This window comes from Mustela nivalis (genome assembly GCF_964662115.1).
Source record: "Mustela nivalis genome assembly, chromosome: 11".
In the NCBI taxonomy this organism is placed as follows: Eukaryota; Metazoa; Chordata; class Mammalia; order Carnivora; family Mustelidae; genus Mustela; species Mustela nivalis.
Window position 1 is genome coordinate 14,260,686 of NC_139030.1, and position 24,590 is coordinate 14,285,275.

Consider the following 24,590-nt stretch of genomic DNA (forward strand, 5'->3'; position numbering starts at 1 on the left):
GAACCCAAACATTCAGTCTGTAACAGTTTGTTCAGCTTGATGGATGGTAAGGCAAAGGATCTTCCAAATATTTTTTTGAAGTAGGCAGTCTGGATTAAGGATATGGTATTTGGATGGGTTTCCAGGGAGCCAATTTGTAAAGGTATTACAACATCTCTGGGTGAGATGGAAAATATTGTATTTTCCAGTCCTCCTTCTAGGAAGAGTGGGTTACACATGCTTCGGACCAGAGCTGAATTGCTGGAGATCATGGTGAGAGTGAGCCCCGCTGCCCCCACTCCCCATATTGGGGCTTCTGCTTGGTGGTGGTCTCTAGCCACTCATCCAACCACACCTCAGAAGAACATTTAAAAAACACTGTTTTGAAGGAGTAGCTATTTATAAGCCTACCGTGGGTGCCTGCATGTCACAAACCAGGCCACTCGGTCATCAGTTCCAGAAAATAAACTGAGGTTTAAAGTCAAGGGCTCAGCTGGTGTGCAGGAGGTAGAACCATGCCAGGGCCTCAAGTCCTCTCAGATCCCAGCTCAGTCCCTCCACAGATAAGCATGTGACTCTGAAACACTGGCACCAAAAGAGGAGGCGTATGACAGTGGCGTAAGCTCTTAGCATTGGTTTTACTTAAACAGTCTTCGTACTGGTCATTTTGTTGTCAGTTGTCCCAGTCAGTGAGATGGATATAGGTGTTGGGCTGCAGCTGTTGGTCTGCTCATTTAACCTCCGGAAGCAGATTTTATTCAAGTGTTCCTGTTGCTGAAAATGAATTACAAAGCTTTCCTTTTTCTGTAGGAAATCAGAGTGCCCAGATGAGATTACATGGCTTCCTATGATATCTAAATAAGATTAGTTTGCTGAAGATCACATTAAAATCCCATTAAGGAGACGGTTCCGCTCCAGCCCCCCTTCTCCTCAGGCAAGATCTGAGCAAGTTGACGAAAATTGTTCAGGGATGACACACAGACATTGAGCACCCTGTGGGAGACAGGGGAGTGGGGGCAGAAACAGGCCCCCAACTCTGTTCACTGAAAGAATAGGATCTGTGTACATGGCCCATTACTTACAGATGACAGTTCTGGCTCTAAGGAGGGAAGACTTCAGGGAGGAAATATAATAAGATAAAAGGATCAGGGGACGGAGGCATTGAGGTCATCCCCAGAGACAGTCCAGGAAATCATTAATTCATTTTGTTTCTGTGACAAGGATAATAATATTAATGCTTAAGTATGTATAGCCTTCCTTCCAGCCCGCTTCTGAGGGGGAGGGATCCCTTGCTCTCAGGAGGCTACTAAGCCTGCATTTTTTGTTGTGTTCACCTAAGTGTCAGTTAAGTTTGATTGGTGCTGAGCAAAGTTAAGGAGATTTTCAGGATTTTGGTAACTCCTGCGAGGTCCAGATGGGGCCAGCCGGTGGAGGCTGGAGTTTTGAGAGAGCAAAGGAGAGAACTGGGAGAGGAAAAGAAGGGGAACAGAGAGAAGATATTGTGATCGTGGGGCCTCTCAGGGAGTCAGGCAAATGAGATCTGCAATGCAATTACCCTCTTCATCTCTTCAAGGGGCTTCTTTGAAGATCCGCAGTGCTTTCCAGTGATTTTTTTTTTGAGTGCGGAACCGAGATTTATTGAATGGTCATCTGGTGACCGTGAAATGGCCAAATTTCATTTGTTCACTAATTTAACCACCAGCTTTGCTTCAGTGGTAGGTGTTTATTAGCGATGCAAAGAAGATGGATATGGACCCTGCTGCTTTAGGGGTTCATAGACAAGTTCTGGGATAGGTAAACAAATAGATACAATTTGGTTCACTAGGCGCCTCCATGGAAGCAAGCGCAGGGAGCAGAGGGAATATTGGAAAGCGGTACCTTTACGGGACATGCGAAGACGGCTTCACAGAGTTGTCCTGGGTCATGACAAACCCTGAGGCATCAATCTGCCTAAGGTTTTACTAGAGCTTAACTTTGGGGGTTTCCAACTGGCTTCAAAAGCACTTCATGCTGTTCTGATTCCTTCTCGCATCCTGTGGGGGCCTGATGCTCAAACTTTCTATGATCTTCTCTAATGGGGGGAGATGGTGACTTTTATCAAAAAGTAAAAGTAATAAAGAACAATCTTGAACATTTACAGTCCCTAATGACCTTTGTTCTGAAGGTCTTCATGAGCGGGGCACTGATAGAGCCACTTCTTAGGTCTTATGAGACGCACATTTCGCTTCTCAGCATACTGCTTTATTAACAGCACGTAGATTTGTTTTGTTGTTGCTAAGTGGGAAATGGATCCCGATTCAGACATTGGGAATCCTTTGCCTTTTTACTTCTTTTTATTTTGAAATGTCTATAATCAGCATGTTAGGGATTTCATTGAAACACTTCAGGCCGCTTCTTTTTTATAGCTGCATGAAGATAATTTAGTGAAACATAACAATAGACAGGATGGGTTAATCAATAAATGACCTCTTTAAAAATATATACAATTCTTGGGGTTACTGGTTGGCTCATTTGGTTAAGCATTTGCCTTTGGCTTGGATCATGATCCCAGGCTCCTGGGATTGAGCCCCACATCGGGCTCCCTGCTCAAGTGTGGAGTCTGCTTCTCCCTCTCTCTCTCTATGTGCTCTCTCTCTCTTTCTCAAAATAAACGAATAAATAAATCTTTAAAAAATATATGATTCTTACTGAAAGAAAACAGACTTCACAAAAATAAAAAATATATTACTAAAAATGGCAATTTGCTAATGGCATTTTTTTTTTTTATTTTTGATGGGGGCAGTGCTATAAGTTGGAGTGGGGATGAATTTTCTTCTTTCTTTTTTCTTTTTTTGAAAGTTTCCAAATTTACTAAAAATAAACATCTTACTACTTTGGTACTCAGAAAAAAAAATTAAGTCTTACTTAATATGGATTGCGTACAGAGGTCAACCGGAGAAGTTGATGTATGTGCTCTTAGAACAATTCTAGCTCGTCACCCCCAATTCTGTTATTGTTAATTTTTTTGTAGATTACTTTTGAAAGATGAAATTGGCCCTAGATCTTTGACATTTGTGTTCAATTAAATAACAGTGACCCCAGTTTTGGAAGCAGACTGACACCATGCTTTCTCTAACAGCAGTCGCGATAGTGTATTTGATGGACAGGATGACAATGAAGATCATGACTTCAAAAGGCTGTGGATCCTTGCAGAGTTACATGAGGTCAGCTCTGAGCTCTTACAGGTAAGGAAATAAAAATTTAGAGCTTTATTCAAAGACACTCATTTTCTCCAAGGTCATCCACCACAGATGGAAATGAACCAGAACCCAAGTCTTCAGATTTCTAGTTAATTTCTCTCTCCACTACCCCATGCTATCATTGTTATATTACTGTTAATGTTTCTTTGCCTGCCAGGAACTACATTGATTAGTTTTCAGTGTGTTTGTTCCAGCCTTTTTAGACTTTAATGTTTTTGCATGCTCATGCATGAACTTAGGTGGTTAATCCTGGGAAACGAATTCCATTTTTTTTCCCCCACCTGGGGTGGCACCTGATAGTAGCACTTTAGTTTTTCTTTTTTAGCTTTGATTTTTATCACTTTCAATGTAGACTGGATTTTGAATTTTTTTAAAGGTCTTATTAGGATACATGTTTCACTGCTCTGCATACTTCTTTATTAGTAACATGTAGTTTTTTTTTTTTTTTTTGCTGTTGTTGTTACTAAGATGGAAATTCAATTCAGTAGAAACTACTGTTTGAAATTGTATTTTCAGCTAATTGTACAGTCATACAGACACTGTGTATGGGCATAACGCTGGTCCTGTTTGCACTGTGGGGTTGGGTATGTCACGGGTATGATGTGGGAAGTGAATGCCATTTACTTAGTCACAAAAGAGCTCTGAACAGAAAGGATAAACATAATCAGATTTATTCAGAGAACTTAAGATTCCCGGATTTTGTTTTTGGACCACCTGAGAAGAGGGCTAATATAAAATTAATCAGTTTTCTATGTTGTGATTCAGTTGAATAGGTCCTTATGATTTGAGTAACAAAGTGTAAGCAGTTGAGCGTGCAATCTTCACCTTGCTTATCCTCATTAAAATGATTCTAGTTTTGGAGAGGCTGTACGTCAGGCATCTTCTATTTTCCCTAACACCTTGCAATTGTCACTAGATTGATGAATTGGTTTCATCCTCAATTTTCTTTATTGTGTTTATCTTAAGGTGGATTAGCTTTGGTCAGACAGTCTATCCTTCCTACATTCAAGTGGACAAACAGTGAATCATCTCCTGCTATTTGTTTTATTTATGAAAATGAGTTTGACCCAAATGTAAATGCATGATGTGCCTTTGACTTTCTGGAATATTTTAAAGTTAATTTCAGAAAAAAAAAAATCCAAACTTCAGCTAGATTAAATAAGGGCAAATTGATAATCAGTACATGACTTAAACAGTGAAAGTACAATAGGAATGCTTTCTTTGGAATTGAAAAAAGAGCTTAGTTGGGTTCTCTACCAGTGAGATGACAAACACATTTCTTAATTCATCTATAGGTGTCACTGTTGAGATATATTATTGAAATAAGTTCTGCACAGATTTGAATCTGAGAAAGGGCTTCCGGGATACATTTTATATAGTGCTTTTGACTAACTTTTGTAAGATATATATATTTCTGATATGAGCATAGTACTTGAGTCTGATTTCCTGGCACAATTAAAGCAACTAATTGAACAAATGGAATGTTCTATTCTTTTGGAGCAAAGAAATCACTTTGGGCAAGGGCAAATAGGTACAGAGTGGAATAGAGTATAGAAATTATTCCTTAAATTTTGCCTCAATGTTCCTCGGTTAATAGTTTGCAAAAATTAATGTTTTCACACTTCCTTTATTCTTCTTCTCACTGTCAACACACACCAGTAGGAAGCTGTGCTCAAGTCAGACCTTCTGCGTGCGAGGTTCACTTCCAGATGGTATGTTTTCTTCATTGGGAATCAAAACAGTGTTTAGCTGATATCCCTGATTTTCTGAAGGAGTTCCCAGTTCCCAGAACTGGGATAAATTTCAACGTTTCAGGATTCTAGCTTCCAACTTTATAGTACTTCTCCTCTTACTGTTTTGGTTCATCAAGTGATTTGAGAATCTGGGGAGAACTCCTGGTAGGACTAGACCTCAGGGAATTGTTAAGGGGTGAACTAGCGTTGTGCATACATGTGTGATTCTTAAGTTCTCAATTTTTCAAGCTTCCTCTCCCAACCAATACTTGACTTAATTAAATCATTGAGTGTTCTTGCTCTCCTTTTCTGTATGTTTCATTCTTCTAGAGGTTAGTGATATAAAGGAGCACCAGGAACAATCCTTGCCTTTCAGAATCTTAGCGTTCAATAGCAAGGAGAGACAAGTGGAGTGAATAGTAAGGAAGCTGAGGGTAAATTAGTTCATGTGGAATCTAAAGAGGAGAACTGCCAGATTTGCTTGGGAGTCTGGAAATATTTCAAAGACAATTTTGTTGAGTCAAGCTGAATAGAGTTTATTGTGGGTACAGGATGGCGGGGAGTGATAGGACTGTTTGAGGCAGATGGAGCTTTGCTTATGGGGGCCACAGACACGAAACACCAGATACATTGGGAGACAGTGAGTAATTTGGGTGTGGATGAGAGTGAGGTGGCGTAGACAGTGCTTTCTTGGTATCCCTTCTATGAGACACTCTGTGTTTCACTGAAAGAGCTGACCTCAGAGGTTAGTACCATAGATATGCATTTTTTTTTTAAGATTTTATTTATTTATTTGAGAGAGGGAACATGATCCAGGGAGGGACAGAGGGAGAGGGAGAAGCAGACTCCCCACTGACTGGGGCTCCCAACACAGGACTCCATCCCAGGACCCTGAAACATGACCTGAGCCAAAGGCAGACACTTAACCAATTGAGTCACCCAGGTGTCTGTCAGAGATATTCTTTTGACTCTCTTTTTCCCCCAACAGACATTCAACTTGCTTGCATTCAACTCCTTCAAAGAGAATAAGGCAGGTTTCTGAATGAACAGTTTCTATGTCAGAGTTGACACTTGTCATTAAGTTATTTTAGATAGTCATTGTCTTGACTACTTATTGGTCTTGGCAGATGGGGAGGTCAAATGGAAGGACTGTGTTGCTGGATGTTTTGTGACTGATGTGGTTTAACTAAATGATTTCTGTTACAGATGGGTATCAGAAGTCTTGCTTTGTATTAAACTTTAGCCAGCCTTTTGTGGCTTGTAGAAAAGTGTTTATTACTTATATAGACCTTACTTTGTGCCAGGCACTGTTCTTAATGCTTTAAGCATAGTACCTAACTACCCTGTGATGTACGTAATAGTATCATCCTAATTTTATACACACAGAAATGAAGCACAGAGGATTAGAGGACTTGTTCAAGGTCATCCAAGTAATGATGAAAAGAGTTGGGATTTGAACTTGGGTAGTTTGGTTATGGGGACCCATTATCTCATAACAGGATATTGCGTATTAGCAGAGTTGTACTGTATAGAAAGATAAGCTACTTTTAGTAATGTTTATTTTATGGGAAATAGGGATAAGTCTAAATCTTTCATTTGGATGAGTTTCTGGGAAAGCAGCTGAGAGAGATTCCTGTCCAGAGAAAGTAGAGATGGACAACTGATAGCACCTGTGATCAATTCAGCAAGGCTCCCTGGATGAATGATTTCTTTATTCCTGGGGGATGACTGAAACAACAAACTCTGGAAAAAAAAAAAAAAAAGAACTTTCTGTGATCTTCTTAGAAATTATTTTCTAAGTAGCTGCTAGGAAGAGTCCCAACTGGATGCATCCGACTCAGGAGGTTTTAAGAAATGTACATGGCAAACTATGAATATTACTATTTTATTTCATGTTTATAGAGCAAGAACGGTGTCCTTGGGGCTGTACAGATTCAAAAAGACATCATTCCTGCCTTCAGGGTTTACAATTCAAACAGTCAGATTTGAAATATTTTACCAGATCCAAATGTTTGAATGTTGCACATCACTTGCCCCTCTCTGCTTCCCTCCGCTTAAAATTAACGCGTACTCCCTGGGAAGTCGACACTCCGATACAGCCACACTGATTTTACTCAGTGCTTTAGTCAGGGGAAAAGTCGAATGTGCTTAAAATATTCTTTTTTTTTTTTTTTGCTTTAGAGCAGTTCTACATTAGAAATGATATTCACCAACTTTTATGTATGTGGCAATCAGCAATTCCATTAGCTTTCCCTATGAAGCTGAAATGTCAGATCAAGAAGTGAAAAGATGAGAAAGAAGTGCTAGGAAAATCCATTTACCAATAAATACTCCACTCGCAGTACTGGCTATATGTGTGAGCACAGTAGGTGATTTAAACATCTCTGGCAATTTTCTGAGAGCCTGTCATAGATGTTTCGGTGTGGAGGAAGGAGCTGAAGATTGGTGAATGTCTGAATGCGGGTCAAGACACAAGCTCATCTCCCTGCACATTTTATGTCACTTAATCCTCTCAGCTAATATGGAAGGCAGGCACTCTTTTACATTTATAGTCAAGGAATCTTAGGCTTGGAGAGATTACATGACTGGCTCAAGGTCACACAGCCAGGAGAGATGGGACTGTGACTAGAAATCTTGTGGCTCCAAGGTCCTATGTTGTCTAATGTGGACGGTGCATGCCATTCAGAGTCAAATACTATACTCCTCTTACAACATTCCATTGGTTACTCTTTTTTTTTTTTTTTAAGATTTTATTTATTTATTTGTCAGAGATCACAAGTAGACAGAGAGGCAGGCAGAGAGAGAGAAGAAAGCAGGCTCCCCCCTGAGCAGAGAGCCCGATGCAGGGCTCGACCCCAAGACCCTGGGATCATGACCTGAGCCAAAGGCAGAGGCTTTAATCCACTGAGCCACCCAGGCGCCCCCACTGGTTACTCTTACTACTTGTCCTGTTATATCTACCTTCTTTTTTAGAGGCAAGATGTCAAGATTATTCTTCCAGCTTTCCCTTACTTATGAATATTACCCATGGCAACTGCAACATTATCATTGAGATTTTCACTTAAATCTGATGTGATTTGATTCTCTATTTCTGTCCTTTTTCAAGAGCAATTGAGAAGATGGCAACACAAGTTGTTCCCAATTTCAGTCCCCCTCATAAGGAGACTGACTGACTAGCAACCATACATAGATAAGACACCAGGGTGAAAACTCTAGAAGCTGAGCTGGAGCCAAAGCACCCACCTGGAATCACAGAGACTGAGAAAGACTGCATTAGAAGAGTAAGAGGAGAGATTTCACACTGACCGCATTGCTCCTTCCCCAGGCCATCACTACCACAGAGAGGGCCGCCATGGGCCTATGGTTTCTCCAGTGGGAAAAAGAGAGCCCAAGGTGGAATCCAGGTGCCTCAATGTTATGGATGCTTCCTAGAAGGCCCCCCACCACCGGTCGTGCCTCTTGGGGATCATTGAGGGAACATGCATGGCTTGACACCTGGGGATCAGATGGGGACAGAAAAGGGAGGCAGAGATTACAGCAAACAGTGCTCAGATCTAGGCAGACTGCATTCCTGCTTGTAGTGGCATCTGAAGAGAGATCCTAGCTGGCTGCTCTGCCAAGCGGGCAGCTCTATCTATCCAGGGAGCTTGGTCATCAGTTCTGCCAGATTTGAGTCCCTGGACAATGGAGACAGGCTGTGGAGTCTGTTTGACAGCACTTCCTGGGAAAGGAAGCAAATTTACAGTCCTGCATAACAACTGAGCATAGCCACCAGTCCTGTCTGACTAGGAAACTGGGCCATGGAGCCTGGACAGCCAGGGAGCCCAACTGACAGACCCATTCATGCAGGAAGTCGAACTTGCAACCCTGCTCAACTGTTGCATGAAGCATGTGGTCCCACACAACAAGGGAACACGAGCATTGACCCTGGGAAGCTCTGGAGCCCAGCCTATGGCCCTGCTTGATTGCTGAACACAGTCTGTAACCTCACCCAGGCAGTGAGACCACCCAGTGAACATGCCCAATTGCAGAGCAGAGCTGTGGCTTCACCTGGCCAGGGATCCTGGAGAGAGTGACCCTGCTCAACCACAGAGCATAGTCTTCAGACACATCTAACCTTAGGAGATAGCTTGAGGTCCTGCCCAATCAGAGACACTGGGTCTAACCTTGCCCAACAGTGGAGTTCAGCCAGTGGTCTATTTGATTGCAAAGTCCATCTTATGATTATACCCTTCCATATGACGCTATGTGCAGGCCTACTGAATACAGAATCCACCCAGAGACACCGTCTGGTGAGGAAGCAAAGCCTGAGACTCTACCCAATAAGGAGTGCTTGCGTGACACAGCCCAAAGTTCTGCCCAATGGTGGTGTTGAACCATAGGCATGGCTCTGCCAACAAACATAACCTGTGACCTACCCTGACCAGAGGTGTTTGCAGAGCCCAGATAGTGGCCCCACCTGACTGCAGAGGCCAACCAGCAGGCTCACCCGACATGGAACCCAGCCAGCAGCATATGTAAATGTAACAATAATCTTAAGTGTGAGGCGTGTGTGTGTGTGTGTGTGAGGTATAAAAGTATAAAGTTGTTATATGCTATCATGTTAAGTTCTTACCATTTTAAAATAAAACATTATAACTATAAGGTATGTCATGTAAGGCTTATGGTGACCACAAAGAAAAAAACCTATAGATGTTACATAAAACATGGTCAATGAGATCAAAGTGTACCTCCACAAATAGTCATCAAATCACAAAGGAAGGTAACAAGAAGTAAGGAACAAAGGATCTACAAAACAGTCAGAAAATGGTCGGAAGAAATCAAAAGAGATATAAAAAAATAACTTGATAGGGTGCCTGGGTGGCTCAGTCAGTGAAGTGCCTGCCTTCTGCTCAGGTCATTGTCCCAGCATCCGGGGACTGAGCCCTGCATCAGGCTCCCTGCCTCAGTGGGGAGTCTGCTTCTCCCTCCGCCCCTCCTGTCCTCCTGCACTCTCTTTCCCTCAAATAAATAAATAAAATCTTAAAAAAAAATACCTTGAGACAATTGGAAATGGAAGCACAACATACCAAATTTATGAAATATAGCAAAAGCAGTTCTAAGAAGGAAGTCTATAACTATAAACACATACACCAAGAAAAAAGAAAGGTCTCAAAAAAACAACACAACATTACAGTTTGAGGAGCTAGGAAAAGAAGAATAAACTAAACCCAAAGGTAAGAGGAAGAAGGAAATAATAAAGATTAGAACAGGAATAAATAAAATAGAGAATATAAAAACAATAGAAAAGATTAACAAAACTAAAAGTTGTTTTTTGAAAAGATAAAATCAACAAAGCTTTAGCTAGACTAATAAAAAAAAAGACAACTCAAGTAAATTAAATTCTAAGTAAAAGAGGAGGCATTAAAACCAATGTCACAGAAATTCAAATAGAGTACTATGAACAATTTTGCACCAATAAATTCGACAACCTATTAGTAATAGACAAATTCCTAGAAACATACAACCTGTTAGGACTGAATCATTGGAGCACCTGGATGGCTCAGTTGGTTAAGTGACTGACTCTTGGTTTCAGCTCAGGTTATGATTTCAGGGTTGTGAGATTGAGCCCTAGGTTGGGCTCAGTGCTTACTTAGTGTGGAGTATGCTTGGGACTCTCTCCCTTTCCTTCTGCTCCTTTCCCCTGCTCTCTCTTTAAAAAAAAAAAAAAAAAAATCCTAAAAGAAAAAGACTGAATCATGAAGAAATAGAAGACCTGAATAGATTGATAAAGAATAAAAAGATTGAATTAATAATAAAAAACCTTCTGACAAAGAAAACCCCAGAACCAAATAGTTTCACTGATGAATTCTAACAAACAGTTAAAGAAGGATGAACGTCAATTTCTTTTTTTTTCTCATCTTTCATTATTGAAGTATAGTTGACATATATTATTTTCAGATGTACAATGTAATGATTTGACAATTCTATACATTATCAATGCTCATCACAGAAAGTGGTGGTTACCTTCTGTTACGATCCAATGTTATTACAATATATTTTTTATTATTACAAATCTTAGTTTATTTAGGTAATCTAAATGCAAATGTAATTTTATTTTTTTATTTATTTTGATGTATTTCTCTTTTTAAAAAATTTTTTAAATTTTTAAAATTTATTTTCAGCATAACAGTATTCATTGTTTTTGTACCACACCCAGTGCTCCATGCAATCCGTGCCCTCTATAATACCCACCACCTGGTTTCCCCAACCTCCCACCCCCCCACCAGTTAAAATCCCTCAGATTGTTTTTCAGAGTCCATAGTCTCTCATGGTTCACCTCCCCTTCCAATTTCCCCCAACTCCCTTCTCCTAATTCCCCATGTCCACCATGCTATTTGTTATACTCCACAAATAAGTGAAACCATATGATAATTGACTCTCTCTGCTTGACTTATTTCACTCAGCATAATCTTTTCCAGTCCCATCCATGTTGCTACAAAAGTTGGGTATTCATCCTTTCTGATGGAGGCATAATACTCCATAGTGTATATGGACCACATCTTCCTTATCCATTCGTCCGTTGAAGGGCATCTTGGTTCTTTCCACAGTTTGGCGACCGTGGCCATTGCTGCTATACAGATGGCCCTTCTTTTCACTACATCTGTATCGTTGGGGTAAATACCCAGTAGTGCAATTGTAGGGTCCTACAGTGGAAAAAAGACCGTCTCTTCAATAAATGGTGCTGGGAAAACTGGGCAGCTATATGTAGAAGAATGAAATTCGACTATTCTCTTATACCGTACACAAAGATAAACTCAAAATGGATAAAAGACCTCAACGTGAGACAGGAATCTATCAGAATCCTATAGGAGAACATAGGCAGTAATCTCTTCGATATCAGCCACGGCAACTTCTTTCAAGATATGTCTCCAAAGGCAAAAGAAACAAAAGCCAAAATAAACTTCTGGGACTTTATCAAAACCAAAAGCTTCTGCACAGCAAAGGAAACAGTCAAGAAAACAAAGAGGCAACTCACAGAATGGGAGAAGATACTTGCAAATGACAGTACAGACAAAAGGTAGATATCCAGGATCTATAAAGAACGCCTCAAACTCAACACACACAAAACAGATGATCATATCAAAAAATAGGCAGAAGATATGAACAGACACTTCTCCAATGAAGACATACAAATGGCTATCAGACATATGAAAAAATGTTCATCGTCACTAGCCATCAGGCAGATTCAAATTAAAACCACATTGAGATATCACCTTACACCAATTAGAATGACCAAAATTAGCAAGATAGGAAACAACATGTGTTGGAGGGGATGTGGAGAAAGGGGAACGCTCTTCCACTGTTGGTGGGAATGCAAGTTGGTGCAGCCTCTTTGGACAACAGTGTGGAGATTCCTCAAGAAATTAAAAATAGAACTTCCCTATGACCCTGCAGTTGAACATCAATTTCATTCAAATTTCTTCAAAGGAAGAAGTAAGTATGCCTCTGTTTGCTGGTGATAGTATCTCTTACATATAGAAAATCCCCCCAAACTCCACCAAATTCTGCTAGAACTAATAAGCAAATTTGCTAAAGTTGCAGGCTAAAGAATCAATATATAAAAAATATTCTTAATAGCCAAAGAAATCCTGACAAAATAGAAGAAATGTGGAGGCGTCACACTTCTTGATGTCTCACTATATTATAAAATATTCTAATCAAAACATACAGTACTGCATAAAAAGAGACAAAAAGATCAATGGAAGAGAATGGAGAACACAGAAACCCAGTGCATATATTGTTAACTAATATTCATCAAGGAAACCAAGAATATTCAATGGAGAAAAGATAGTGTTTTCAGTAAATGGTGTTGGAAAAGCTAGATATTTATATGCAAAAGAATAAAACTGGATTATCTTACAATGTCCATAAACATGAACTCAAATGGATTAAAGATGTAAATATAAGACTTGAAACAATTAAACTCCTAGAAGAACGCATAAAGAAATAGCTCCTTGACAAGAGTCTTGGCAGTGATTGTTTTGGATATGTTACCAAAAGCACAAGGAACAAATGCAAAAATAAATAAGTGGAATTATAACAAACTAAAAAACTTCTACCTAGCAAAAGAAGAGATCAACACAATGAAAAAGCAACCTCCAGAAGGGGAGAAAATATTGCAAATCACATATCTTACAAGAGGTATATATCCAAAACACAGAAGGAACTCATATAAATCTGTACGGAAAAATAATAATCTGAGTAAATGGGCAAAGGGCAGGAATAGACTATTTTTTCCCCAAATAAGTCATTCAAATGGCTAATAGATACATGAGAAGATGCTCAGCATTGCTAAATATCAGAAAAAGGCAAATCAAATCCACAATGAGACAATACCTCATGCCTGATAGAAAGGCTATTTATCAAAAAAAATCACTATCGGTGTAATTGTAAATTGGTTGTTAGTATGGAAAACACTATGGAAGTTCTTCAAAAAATTAAAAATAAAACTACCATATGATCCAGCAATTTCACCTCTGAGTCTATAACCAAAAGGAATGAATTCATCATGTCTAAGAGCTATCTGACTGCATATTTATTGCAGCATTTTTTTCAATAGCCAAGACATGGAGATGATGTGTTTATCAACAGACGAAAGAATAAAGAAAATGTGATGTATGTAATGAAAAATTATTCACTCCTACAAAAAGAAATTCTGCCACTTACAACAACATGGATGGACCTTGAGGGAGTTAAGTTAATTGAAGTTAATTAGAGAAGAGAAATACTGTATGATCTCACTTATATGTAGAATCTAAAAAAACTGAACTCATAGAAAGTGTAAATTGATGGTTGCCAGGAGTGTGTAGGGAGAGTGGGGCAAAGTTGGTTGAAGAGAGCAAACTTCTAGTTATAAGATGAATAAGTTCTGGAGACGTAATGAAGCACATAATGGCTACAGTTAACAATACTGTATTGTACACTTGGAAATTGCAAAGAGGGTAGATCTTAAGTATTTTCATCTCACATACAAAAATGATAACCATGTGAGATGATGGACATGTTTATTAACCTTATTATGGTAATCATTTTGCAACATATCAAATCATCACATTGTACACCTTGAACTTACATAATGTTATTTGTCAGTTATATCTCAATAAAGCCGGAGTAAGAAAAAAAAAATCACACGAGAGCCTCTCTTTTGCCCTGGACATCGCCCCATGCTCTGTGCAAGGGATGAAGTTGACGTTCTTCCAAATCCCTGAGAAATGAAGGGCTGCCTGCATCAGGGAAGGCTGACAGAGTTCATGGCTTGATAATCAATTACAACAGTAGCAGAGACTGGTGGGTCACCTTCTGAGGTTAAGAATGGCTCAGGACTTGTTAGCAGGACAGAGATCAGAAGGTGACCAGCTGACTTCCCCATCTGGCTGGTCTCTTCTGTGATGAGCAGGAGTCCCTTGGGTGCCTTGTGAAGCTTGCATGTCACAGACCTCTTACCCTTGGTCTTTGCGATATTCTGGTTTAATTATCTTGGGGTTAAATTGATTGTTTTCTGATGATAAAATAGCAGTTAACCCTTATTGCTAAGGCCGAGCACCAATCCTCGGACCTAAGTAATTTGAAATGATATACTCATGCATTCACAAGACATTGTTCAAATTTCAGGCTACAAACAAATGTGAAAAGAACCCACCCTTAGGTAAGTTGATTTCACAGCTGGAACTTCAGAATCAGTCTTGAGAAAGAATTGGCTTAGCTTCAGAAATTCTAACTTGTAGTACAAATGCTTCACTGATTTATTCGATAGATTTCAACAAATATCCATCGTGGGCAGGGCACTGTGCTGGTCACTGCAGTCTGAAGTCAGGGCTCATTTGACCCCATTGTAAAGAAATGCTATGTGGATCCAGTGGATTCTGTGTTTTTATTTTTTAATTTTTTAAATTTATATACTTCTTCCTTTGGCATGGTCAGTGGGGGTGGGGGTGAGGGTTAAAATCTCTGTAGGTAGACATTCAGGGCACAATTCCAAACTTCTCATTATGTTAGTACTTGGCAGATGACCAAAGATTTCAAGGGAAATTCAGATCACTAAGGGGAAAAACACACACACACACACAGCAGCAATCCACAAAACCCCCAAACAACAACCACCATGAAACTGTAAGGGAGAACTTAGTGGAGGTACAGAAACAGGAGCAAATATCTTCTAGTGAGCTGATCCTCAGTAGCATAACTTCATGGGGATTTGGGAGTGATTTTGCCAATAACTAGTTCTGCCATTAACAAGAGATTTCATTAGGAAATCTCTTCATGTCTGGGGACTTTGATTTCCTTATCAGAAGAGACTCCTGGTAAGTAAGTCCCCTGACCCACATTTGCTGCCCGTTGTGCTGGTCTCCTGTCTTCTGCTGCCTCGAGTGCAGGTGAAACTGGCCTCTGTCCCCGGTCTCCAGCTCCATCCATTCACCCCTACCCAAGGGCATTGCTTCAGCGCTAATCCCCTCTAACACTTTTTTTTCTCCTTCTCCTGGATCATAGCCATGGGCCTGCAACCTGCTATCCTATCTCCCATCTTAAATAACTCCCATATCTTTCCTCTCTTCTGGCTCTCACCCTTTTCACCTTACAGCACCACTTCTCAAAGTATGCTTAACACTTCTTCAGCCCCTCCTTTCTCATAAGTTACAACAGGCTTTCACCTCTGATGCAGCAAGGAACTTCTCTCTCTACTCAAGGGCACAACGCTCAAACTTTCCCAAGTACTTTGATTTTCTTTCCTCACCTTATTTAACCAATTTCTCAGCACTGTGTGAAATAGTCCTATCTTAAAGCATATTTTTCTCATGGCTTGTAGGTCACCCCCTTCCCTAGATCCCTGGCCATCCCATTGCCTCTCTTCTTCCTCTGCTGTAGAGGACGTGGATCCTCTTTCTGAACTTTAAAGAAGGTGGCTTAGTCCACGATCTTTGTCTCTTTCTGTTCCCTAGGTGAGTACTCTGTTCCATGAATTGAAGACTCACCCTGAAGGGTCCTCCAAACCTTGAGGTCCTGACTGACTATCCCTTTCTCATTCATCCACAGCTGAATGCATCAGCAAGTCTTGATGGCTCCTACTCTTTGACATGTATAGAAACTGACTTCTTATTCCCATTACTTTGACCATCGAGTGCACCTCATGTTCATACCTCATCTGGACTGCTTGCAAAGTCTTCCATCTGATCTCTGTGTTTCCACTTTTCATTCTCTCATTGTCTTTTCTCTCCATGGCTGCCTGAGAGATCTTTCAAAAGGTGAATTTGATCACGTCACTCTCTTGTCTAGAACCTTCTAGTGACTTCCTAGCACACTTAGAAGGAAATCCTATGCCTTACTATGTTCTATAACGCTCTGTATTATCTGCCTTCTGGCTACATCCCTCATTTGATCTCCTTTACTTGAACCTGACAGGGTTGCAAGAAACTGCACTGAATGTCTTTCGCACAGAGGGTTTTCTCCCCTTGGAACACATATCCCACATCATGGATGCAACTCACTTTCTAACTTCATTTAAGTCTGTGCTCTAATGTCACCTAATCAGGCCTTCTGTGGTCCTCTATCTGCTAATCATGCTTTATTTGTCTTCCCACATGAATCACTCACATGTCCTATATTTGTTTATTGTTTCCCCCAGTAAGATGTAAGCTCCATGGAATCAGGAACTTTGTCTCCCTTAATTCAACCCTGTATCTTCATTACTTAGAACTTTTCCTGGCATATAAGCCATGCTCAATAAATCTTGACTGACTGAATGAATGATATAATTAATCAATGAAGGGATTAACGAGCAATTGACTTCAAGAGACTTGGTTGCTGGAGAACGAAGTAATATATTTGTTGTACCCTTTTGGATCGTAATTTCTGGGACTGGGTAAGTAGGCTGATACAGAGAATCTCAGAAGCAGCTTTTCATATTAGCACTGATTCATTGATAATAGTTACAATAGTTAACAATTCTCTGTTGCTTACTGCTGGCTGGATGTTCCAAACATTTAAATATATTACTCTTCACAGCAAAGTGATAAAAATAGTTTTATTATTATTCTATTTTCCATTTAATAGATGAAGAAACTGGGGCATAGGGAGGTAAGTGACTGTTCAAGCTTGCATAGCTTCTAGGGTAGATATTTGAATTCATGTGCCCTGATTTCAGAGGTCACTCTCTTAACCACTGTACTGTGTGGCATTCTGGGACTAATAGAAAGTGGCCACACAATGAAGAATCTTCATTAAGGTCAGATACTACTGACATGAAGAACCAAGTGGTGGCTTCAAACCTGTGCTTTCTAGCCCACAGTGGAATCTTCATTGGATTTTTTTTTTTTTTTTTTTTTACAGAACTATCAGGATCATCTTGGCTGAATCAAAGGTAGGGTTGGGCTTCCCTTTGTACCCCCTGGTGGGCCCTGGAACGTCTTTTTGGTTAATTGGACTCTGGAGAATCATGGTGGCAGGGGGTGGAAAGAGCATGGATTTGGAGTCACATAGACCTAATCGTGAACTTGCCATTCCTTGGCTCTGTGACCTTGGCAGGAATCTTCCTTCTGAATCTCAGTGTCCTCTTCTGTAAAATGGACTTAATAATATTGACTTTGCCCAGCAGTTGTGAGGTTTAGAACTCATGGATGAAATGTATATGCCTGGGGCATGGTAGGTACTCAAACAATCACAGATCTATTATTACTTACAATAATAATCCTTGAAAAAAACTGTCATTATGACCAAAAGTTATTTCCTTTTGCTTCAAGCCTGTTCCTCTGGTAGGGCCTCACTGCTTTGAAGGTTTCCCCTGGTGGTCTGGAATCTACCACTCTTCCAGATCCAGTGGGCTTTTCCTGGATGGGGATCTGTTACTGACCTTGTCCCCTTTTCATGAGAAGCTCCACCTAAGTGTCCTCTGAACTTTGTAACTATTACCCAACCATCCTGTAGTTCTCCCTAATGGAGTCTTATATCATAATTCTTTGTACTAATGTCGTATCTTTTCTGTTCCTTTTAAAAAATTTAAATTAAACTTGCCAACATAGAGTACATCATTAGTTTTGATATAATGTTCAGTGATTCATGAGTTGTGAATAACACCCCATGCTCATCACATCATGTGCCCTCTTTAATGCCCATCACCTGTTTACCCCAACCTCCCTTTCCCTTTCCACAGCCCTGTTTGTTTCCCTAGGTCAAGAGTATCTCATGGTTTGTCTCCCTCTTTGATTTCTTCCCATTCAGTTTTCCCTCTCTTTTCCTATTGTCCTCTGCACTATTACTTATATTCCACAAATGAGTGAAACAATGTGATAATTATCTTTCTCTGACTGACTTATTTCACTTAGTATAATACCCTCCAGTTCTATTCATGTAGATATAAATGATAGGTATTTATCCTTTTTGATTGCTTAGTAATATTCCATTGTATATATGAACCATATTTTTTAAATCCGTTCATCTGTTGAAAGACATCTCAGTTTCTTCCACAGTTTGGCTATTGTGGACACTGCTGCTGTGAACATTGGGGTGCATGTGCCTCTTCTTTTCACTACATCTGTGTCTTTGCTGTAAATATCCAGCCGTGCAATTGCTCGGTCAATAGGGTAGCTCTATTCTTAACATCTTGAGGAATATCCATACTGTTTTCCAGAGTGGCTGTACCAGCCTGCATTCCCACCAACAGTGTAAGAGAAAAAGACTTTATTTTTATTTATTTATTTGAGAGAGCAAGAGAGAGCACAAGTGAGGGAAGGAGCAGAAAGAGAGGGACAAGTAGACTCCATGCTGAGCCTGGAGCCCCATGGGGGCTAATTCTTGGGGATCTTGAGATCATGACCTGAGCTGAAAACAAGAGTCAGACACTAACTGACTGAGCCACCCAGGCACCCCTTGTCTTTTCAACTAAAATACATATTTAGCACTCGACATAGAGAAGGCAGTTACTGAATACTGTTAGGTAATGAAGATACAACCATGAACAGTGGGCTTATCCCAGAACTTGCTTCCATTTATTGACATGCAATAAATAAATGCACATGGTAGATCAGATCCCATTATTTCAAATTTTCACAATGAGGATTGTACATTTTATCTTCTTTATAAGATGGAAAAACTGAGGTTAAGGTATCAAGTAGTCTTGGAGTGCCTGGGTAGCTCAGTGGGTTAAAGCCTCTGCCTTCAGCTCAGGTCATGATCCCAGAGTCCTGGGATTGAGCCTTACATTGTGCTCTCTGCTCTGTTGGGAGCCTGCTTCCTCTTCTCTCCCTGCGTGCCTCTCTGCCTACTTGTGATTTCTGTCTGTCAAATAAATAAATTAAATCTTAAAAAAAAAAAGAAACCAAATTTTCTTCTAAAATTATCCATGTGGTAAGTGGTGAGAGGTTGAGTGATTGTCCAACTCTTAAGTCAGTTGCACGGCCCTCCATCTCATCAGGATTAAAAGCACCCATGGGATTTGGGAAGCCTTACCCTGTAGGTCATGGTCATATGCCCCACAGTATTGTGTCCTCAGGGCCCAGTGCTCTATGAGCAGTGCTTGTGGTCAGAGGGATGTGTACCATGTGTACCATGGGGGAAGGATTTAATGGAAATACAGATGTGCACGGGAGGTGTGCAGGCCTGAAGAAAACCATCTGAGAACATAGTCTGATTTGGGCTGGAGGCAAGTCTCTCCCAAGTGGTAGAGGCCAGGAAGGAAAAGGCCAACACACTTTGATTCTTTCATATCTCTGCAAGCTGGGAATATTGTCATTAAGGACAGTAAGAAGTGCACGGGCGGGGTGGTGGGGAGAGGCTCTGAGTGGTCTGCAGGAAGGTGACAGGGACACACAGCAGTGTTCAGCACATTAAGGTCTGACAAAGTAGACTCTAGCAGACTTTCCCTCTTTACTCCCACTGCTTTGAAAGAGAACCCTCCACTGCAAGTCTTATCTGAAATACAGCGTGGGGAGCTCTCTTGTTTAGATTGGTGTTTCTCAGAGTGTGGGTCCCTAACCAGCAGCAAAGGAATCCGCTGGCAATTGGTCAGGAATGCAGCTTCTTGGGTCCCACCCCAGGCTTGCTGAATCAGAACCTGGGGGTGGGACTCAGCTGTCTGGGCCTTCACAAGCTGTCTGGGTGATTCTCATGCTCAAATTTGAGAACCCTAAGAATCTGCCAGTCTCCTGAGATTGTAATTCTCTCCTTCCTGTGCTCTAAGTTATTATCTGTTCTCCTATATCTTTCCCCACATGTTAAAATTGTCTCTATTCCTCAAAGCCCAATTTAAGTCCCTTCACCTTCCTGCTGCTTTCTCTGGACCCCAGCTCCCAGATCAAAGTATTGCCTCCATCAGTGACCATGCATTCTGGATGATTTTTCCTTCCTGTGCGATTGTCGTCTGTGTCTGGGCTCCACTGGAAGTTTCTTGCTGTTTGTTACATGTATTTGTAGTCCCTACAATTCCTTGCACATAAGAAGTACACAGTAAATGCCTTGCGGTGACTGATGGAACACTGAGCCTAAATATTTTATTTCTGACTATCCATCATTTTACGTGCCTGTGTGTAACATAAAAGTGGAAGAATTCTTCTGGTAACAAAGGAGAAATCTGTTTTTACTTTGTTATATTGCTTCTTGGTCCAGAAAGGATTTAAGGAGGCTTAAAATGCAGCAAAATAACATATATTAGAAATAAGAAATGGGGGGAGGGAAGGCAAAGCAAGGTTAGGGACATAAAATGGATCCAGGAGCGAGACTAATTCAAAAAAGCTGCTACTTAGTATACTACCCTGACTATAGACGAACCAAAAATAGCTCTTAGCTTCCTTATCAGGGATTTGGAAAGTAATGGCTTTTAAGCTGCAAACAGAAGTCAGAATAGATTTGCCTTTCATGAAGTCATATAAACCCCAAAGTTATTTCCTAGCTCCTTTGCCTGCCTTTGGATTGGCCAAACAAATTCAAGTTGCCAAGAAGCCATTCTACATCTTTTTGAAAGAAGATTCCAGAACATGATGGTCCTCATCACTGCAGATGGCAAGTGGTCATCATTGTGAAGAAAGACAACAGAACATTTCGCCTTCTCTGCCTCTCGGGGCCAGGTGGGAGACAACCCGAGGGAAGAAATCCTGTGGAAGAAGGGGCCCCCCTCTGTGGTGCTGCTGCCAAGCAAGGACACCTGGCCTCTGTCTTGGATACTGTCTCCATTGTCAGCAAAAGCACTTATTAAAATGACTGGGTACCTGTGTTTTTTTAGAGCTGTTTTTGGATGACGGTAGCAGAAACTCACTTGAACTAGTTGGGACAGTAAGAAGTGCACGGGACACAAAATGCGAATTGATTAGAAGGATGATGGAGTGTTTCCAGAAATGCACAAAGGTTCAGGACTGGACCAATTGGGTTTGTCAGCTCCTTAGTCTACAAGGCAGGGGACAGTAGCCACGTTAGTCACCATATCATGAATTCCAGTCACTTGAAGAAACGGTTAATTGGTCTTCCCGCCATGTCTGCTTTCCTCTGGAAGGGACTCTGGATCAAGGGTCCACTCTTGGTCCACTAGGTAGAAATAGATAGAAATGCTCTGCCCAGGAATCTGTTTGAAAGTTGAGAGTCTAACTTCTGGAGAAATTCTGGGCCCTACATTTAAAACAATAGCATCTCCTATTTATATACGAAGTGTCTAGTTCTTTTCCCACATATCAGCTCATGTCATTCTTGCCATGCTTCCTTAGGACTGAGGAGACTGGAGTCTTCTGTCCTTTTGACATACAGAGAAATGAAGGTCCTGAGAATCGAAGTGACTTTTCCACTCTCACACAGCTGGTCACCTGCAAGGCAGATTGAGAGGCCAAGAAATGATTCTAGGTCTGTCTCTGCTGGTCACTGATTTGTCATTTTATTAAACCTCACCTGTCCTCACTTTCCTCATCTATGAAATGGATTCATGATCTCATATGAAGCCAGCACACAGAGTGATTGCAAGAATCAAATGAGGGGGCCTTGAACTTGATTGAACATTAGAGATATAGAGGGATTTTTTTTTAAAGATTTTATTTATTTATTTGACAGATAGAGATCATGTCGCAGATCTGTCGTAGGCAGAGAGGCAGGTAGAGAGAGGAGGAAGCAGGTTACCTGCTGAGCAGAGAGCCTGATGTGGGGCTCAATCCCAGGATGCTGGGATCATGACCTGAGCCAAAGGTAGAGGCTAAACCACTGAGCCACCCAGGTGTCCCTAGAGGGATCTTTAAAAAAAATATCAATCCCTGGACCCCAGCTCTGTGTATTCTGGTCCAGTAGCTCCATGATAGGACCCAAGTATGAGTCCTCATGAAAGTGCCCAGGAACTTGTGGGGATCCAGCTGGATTTGTTAGCCCTTCAACAACTTCAGAAAGTATTCCATAATTTGCATAGTCTGGTGCAGAAGACATTATGACCAAAGAGATAGAGGGAGCATAGCCTCCTCTGAAGTACATTCTCTCCTAAGTGCAAATAGCTTTCTCCTTCAAGATTACTTAGAGAGATTACTAAAGAACTGTAGGGTAAAATAGGCCCCCATCCTAGGAGAGGTCCATGTGTTTGAGTGTGTGTGTGTTGTGTCTATGTGTGTATGTGTAAGAATGTGTATGTGTATATGTGGATCTGAGTGTGTTCATGTGTGTGCATGGGTACAGGTATGAGTGTGCATGTGTGACTGTGTGTATTCATGTGCATATGTGTGTGAGTGTGTGCGTGTATATGAATGTGTGTGTGTGGAGTGGGCAACGGTCATGTGTAGAATGTGCTCTTTTGCAGGACATGCTTTTGCCCTAGGTCAAAGAGACTTGAATACATTCTAAGTTCAAAGGGACAACATATCTCAATTATTTACGCTGCCCTTCCTGCAACTAGGGCATTTAAGACACATTACACTGAACTTCTCAAATAAGTACATGGTTTACTTACAATCTATATCTTATAGAATGAGAAGCTGAAATGGTTTTTCTTTTGTCTGAAGTTGGATAGACAGGAGGCAGCAGATGTGGGATTCAAGTTTATCCCATGGTTGGTTTGATTTGGAGAATTCTTCTGGTGACACAGCTTAGGAAGGAGACCTAAGTAAGTAGAGGGTATTGACAGAAAAGACTTGACATCACCATGAGGATCCCAAAATAAACTTTTGAGGGCCACTCTTTTCTGTTGCTACCATATTTGCCTTTGCCTTGGTCTGATGTTGACTGTCCTGGATACAAAATAATAATGGGGTATTGTCCAATTAGACTGACATTGTAGCCAGAGTAGTGATATATGACTAGTAGTTGTAAATGTGTTGGGAGTGGTATCTGCCATTTGTTGCCAAATGTTATGAATCAGGCATTGGAAGAATATAGCTATTACAGACTCTAGAAGGTAGATACCACACTCTCATTTCACAGATGAAACAGGCACAAAAAAAGCTGAGTCAACAGCCTAAGACCACGATTTTGCCAAGTGCCAGAGCGAAGATTTATTAAAACTCAGGTGTGTTTGGCTCTTGGTGCCCCATGGAGCTGCCTCTGTGTTCTGCAGCTTCCACGGCTCCCTGGGGGATGGGCCTTCCTTTAATGGATTCTGTCTGCTTTTCCTCACCTCAGCAAGACCCGTTCTTCCCTGGCTGGTATTTTTGTTCCTCAATTCAGAAAGTGAAAGGGACATCAGCTGTACTTGTGTGAGCCCTCTATAAGCAGAGAATTTCAGAATTTAATAAGTGTCTTTTGGAGTTAGTCAAGGAAGTAATTAACACCAGGGCACCGAGGGCATCCTCGGCCTCCAATGTCTGGCATCAAGATAGTCGACTCTTCATCATTAGCACATGATTAAGTAGTTTGTCATGGGAAGGCGCTGGCTTGTGGAGTGAACACACTTATTTGTATTTATTTGATTTCGGTTGCTTTTTTCTCACAAGGCCTGGAGAGGCTGGGGAAGGGGCTGTCTCCAAGGGCAGGCATGGGTAGTATCAGTGATAAAGAACAATGACATGAGGAGGCAGTTGCATCCTCATTTTTGCCCTGGTGAGAGGTAAAGATCAGAAACATAAAACGATTTGCCCAAGATTGGGTAACTAGCAAGAAAGAGACAGGGTTTTGCTTCTGTCTGACCCCAAGTTCAAGCTGTTATGCCTAAAAGCTACTGGCAGGTAACTGAGGCAAAGATCAAGACTTGGGAATAACTAGGCTGCCATCAAAATGGAAATGGAACCAGAAGAGAGGTCAACATGTCGACCAAAGAAGAAAGGATGGTGTGGCTGTTTGTATTTTCTGGAGATGGCCATACTCTATCTATTCCATCCCACTTTCTCTAGCAAGAAAGAGACAGGGTTTTGCTTCTGTCTGACCCCAAGTTCAAGCTGTTATGCCTAAAAGCTACTGGCAGGTAACTGAGGCAAAGATCAAGACTTGGGAATAACTAGGCTGCCATCAAAATGGAAATGGAACCAGAAGAGAGGTCAACATGTCGACCAAAGAAGAAAGGATGGTGTGGCTGTTTGTATTTTCTGGAGATGGCCATACTCTATCTATTCCATCCCACTTTCTCTTCTTACAATGTATTATTGAAAAGTTTACCATCAAGAAGTTAGGGTCTATTTCTGTTCCCTTGAACTGTGGTGTATTCATTCTCGGAATGTGT

General features: G+C 41.0%; 1 long non-coding RNA gene across 3 annotated transcripts in view; it reads right to left on the reverse strand.

Annotated features, from left to right (window-relative positions):
* LOC309843476 overlaps nucleotides 1–24,590 on the reverse strand; it is an 80,390-nt gene that overhangs the window by 11,596 nt on the left and 44,204 nt on the right. The window contains exon 3 of one of the 3 annotated variants that reach the window (XR_014300152.1): nucleotides 584–753. The exons of the other annotated variants lie outside the window; for them this stretch is intronic. This is a non-coding gene — a long non-coding RNA (uncharacterized lncRNA). Of the gene's footprint in view, nucleotides 1–583; nucleotides 754–24,590 lie in introns of those variants that run through there. 3 annotated transcript variants of the gene reach the window in all.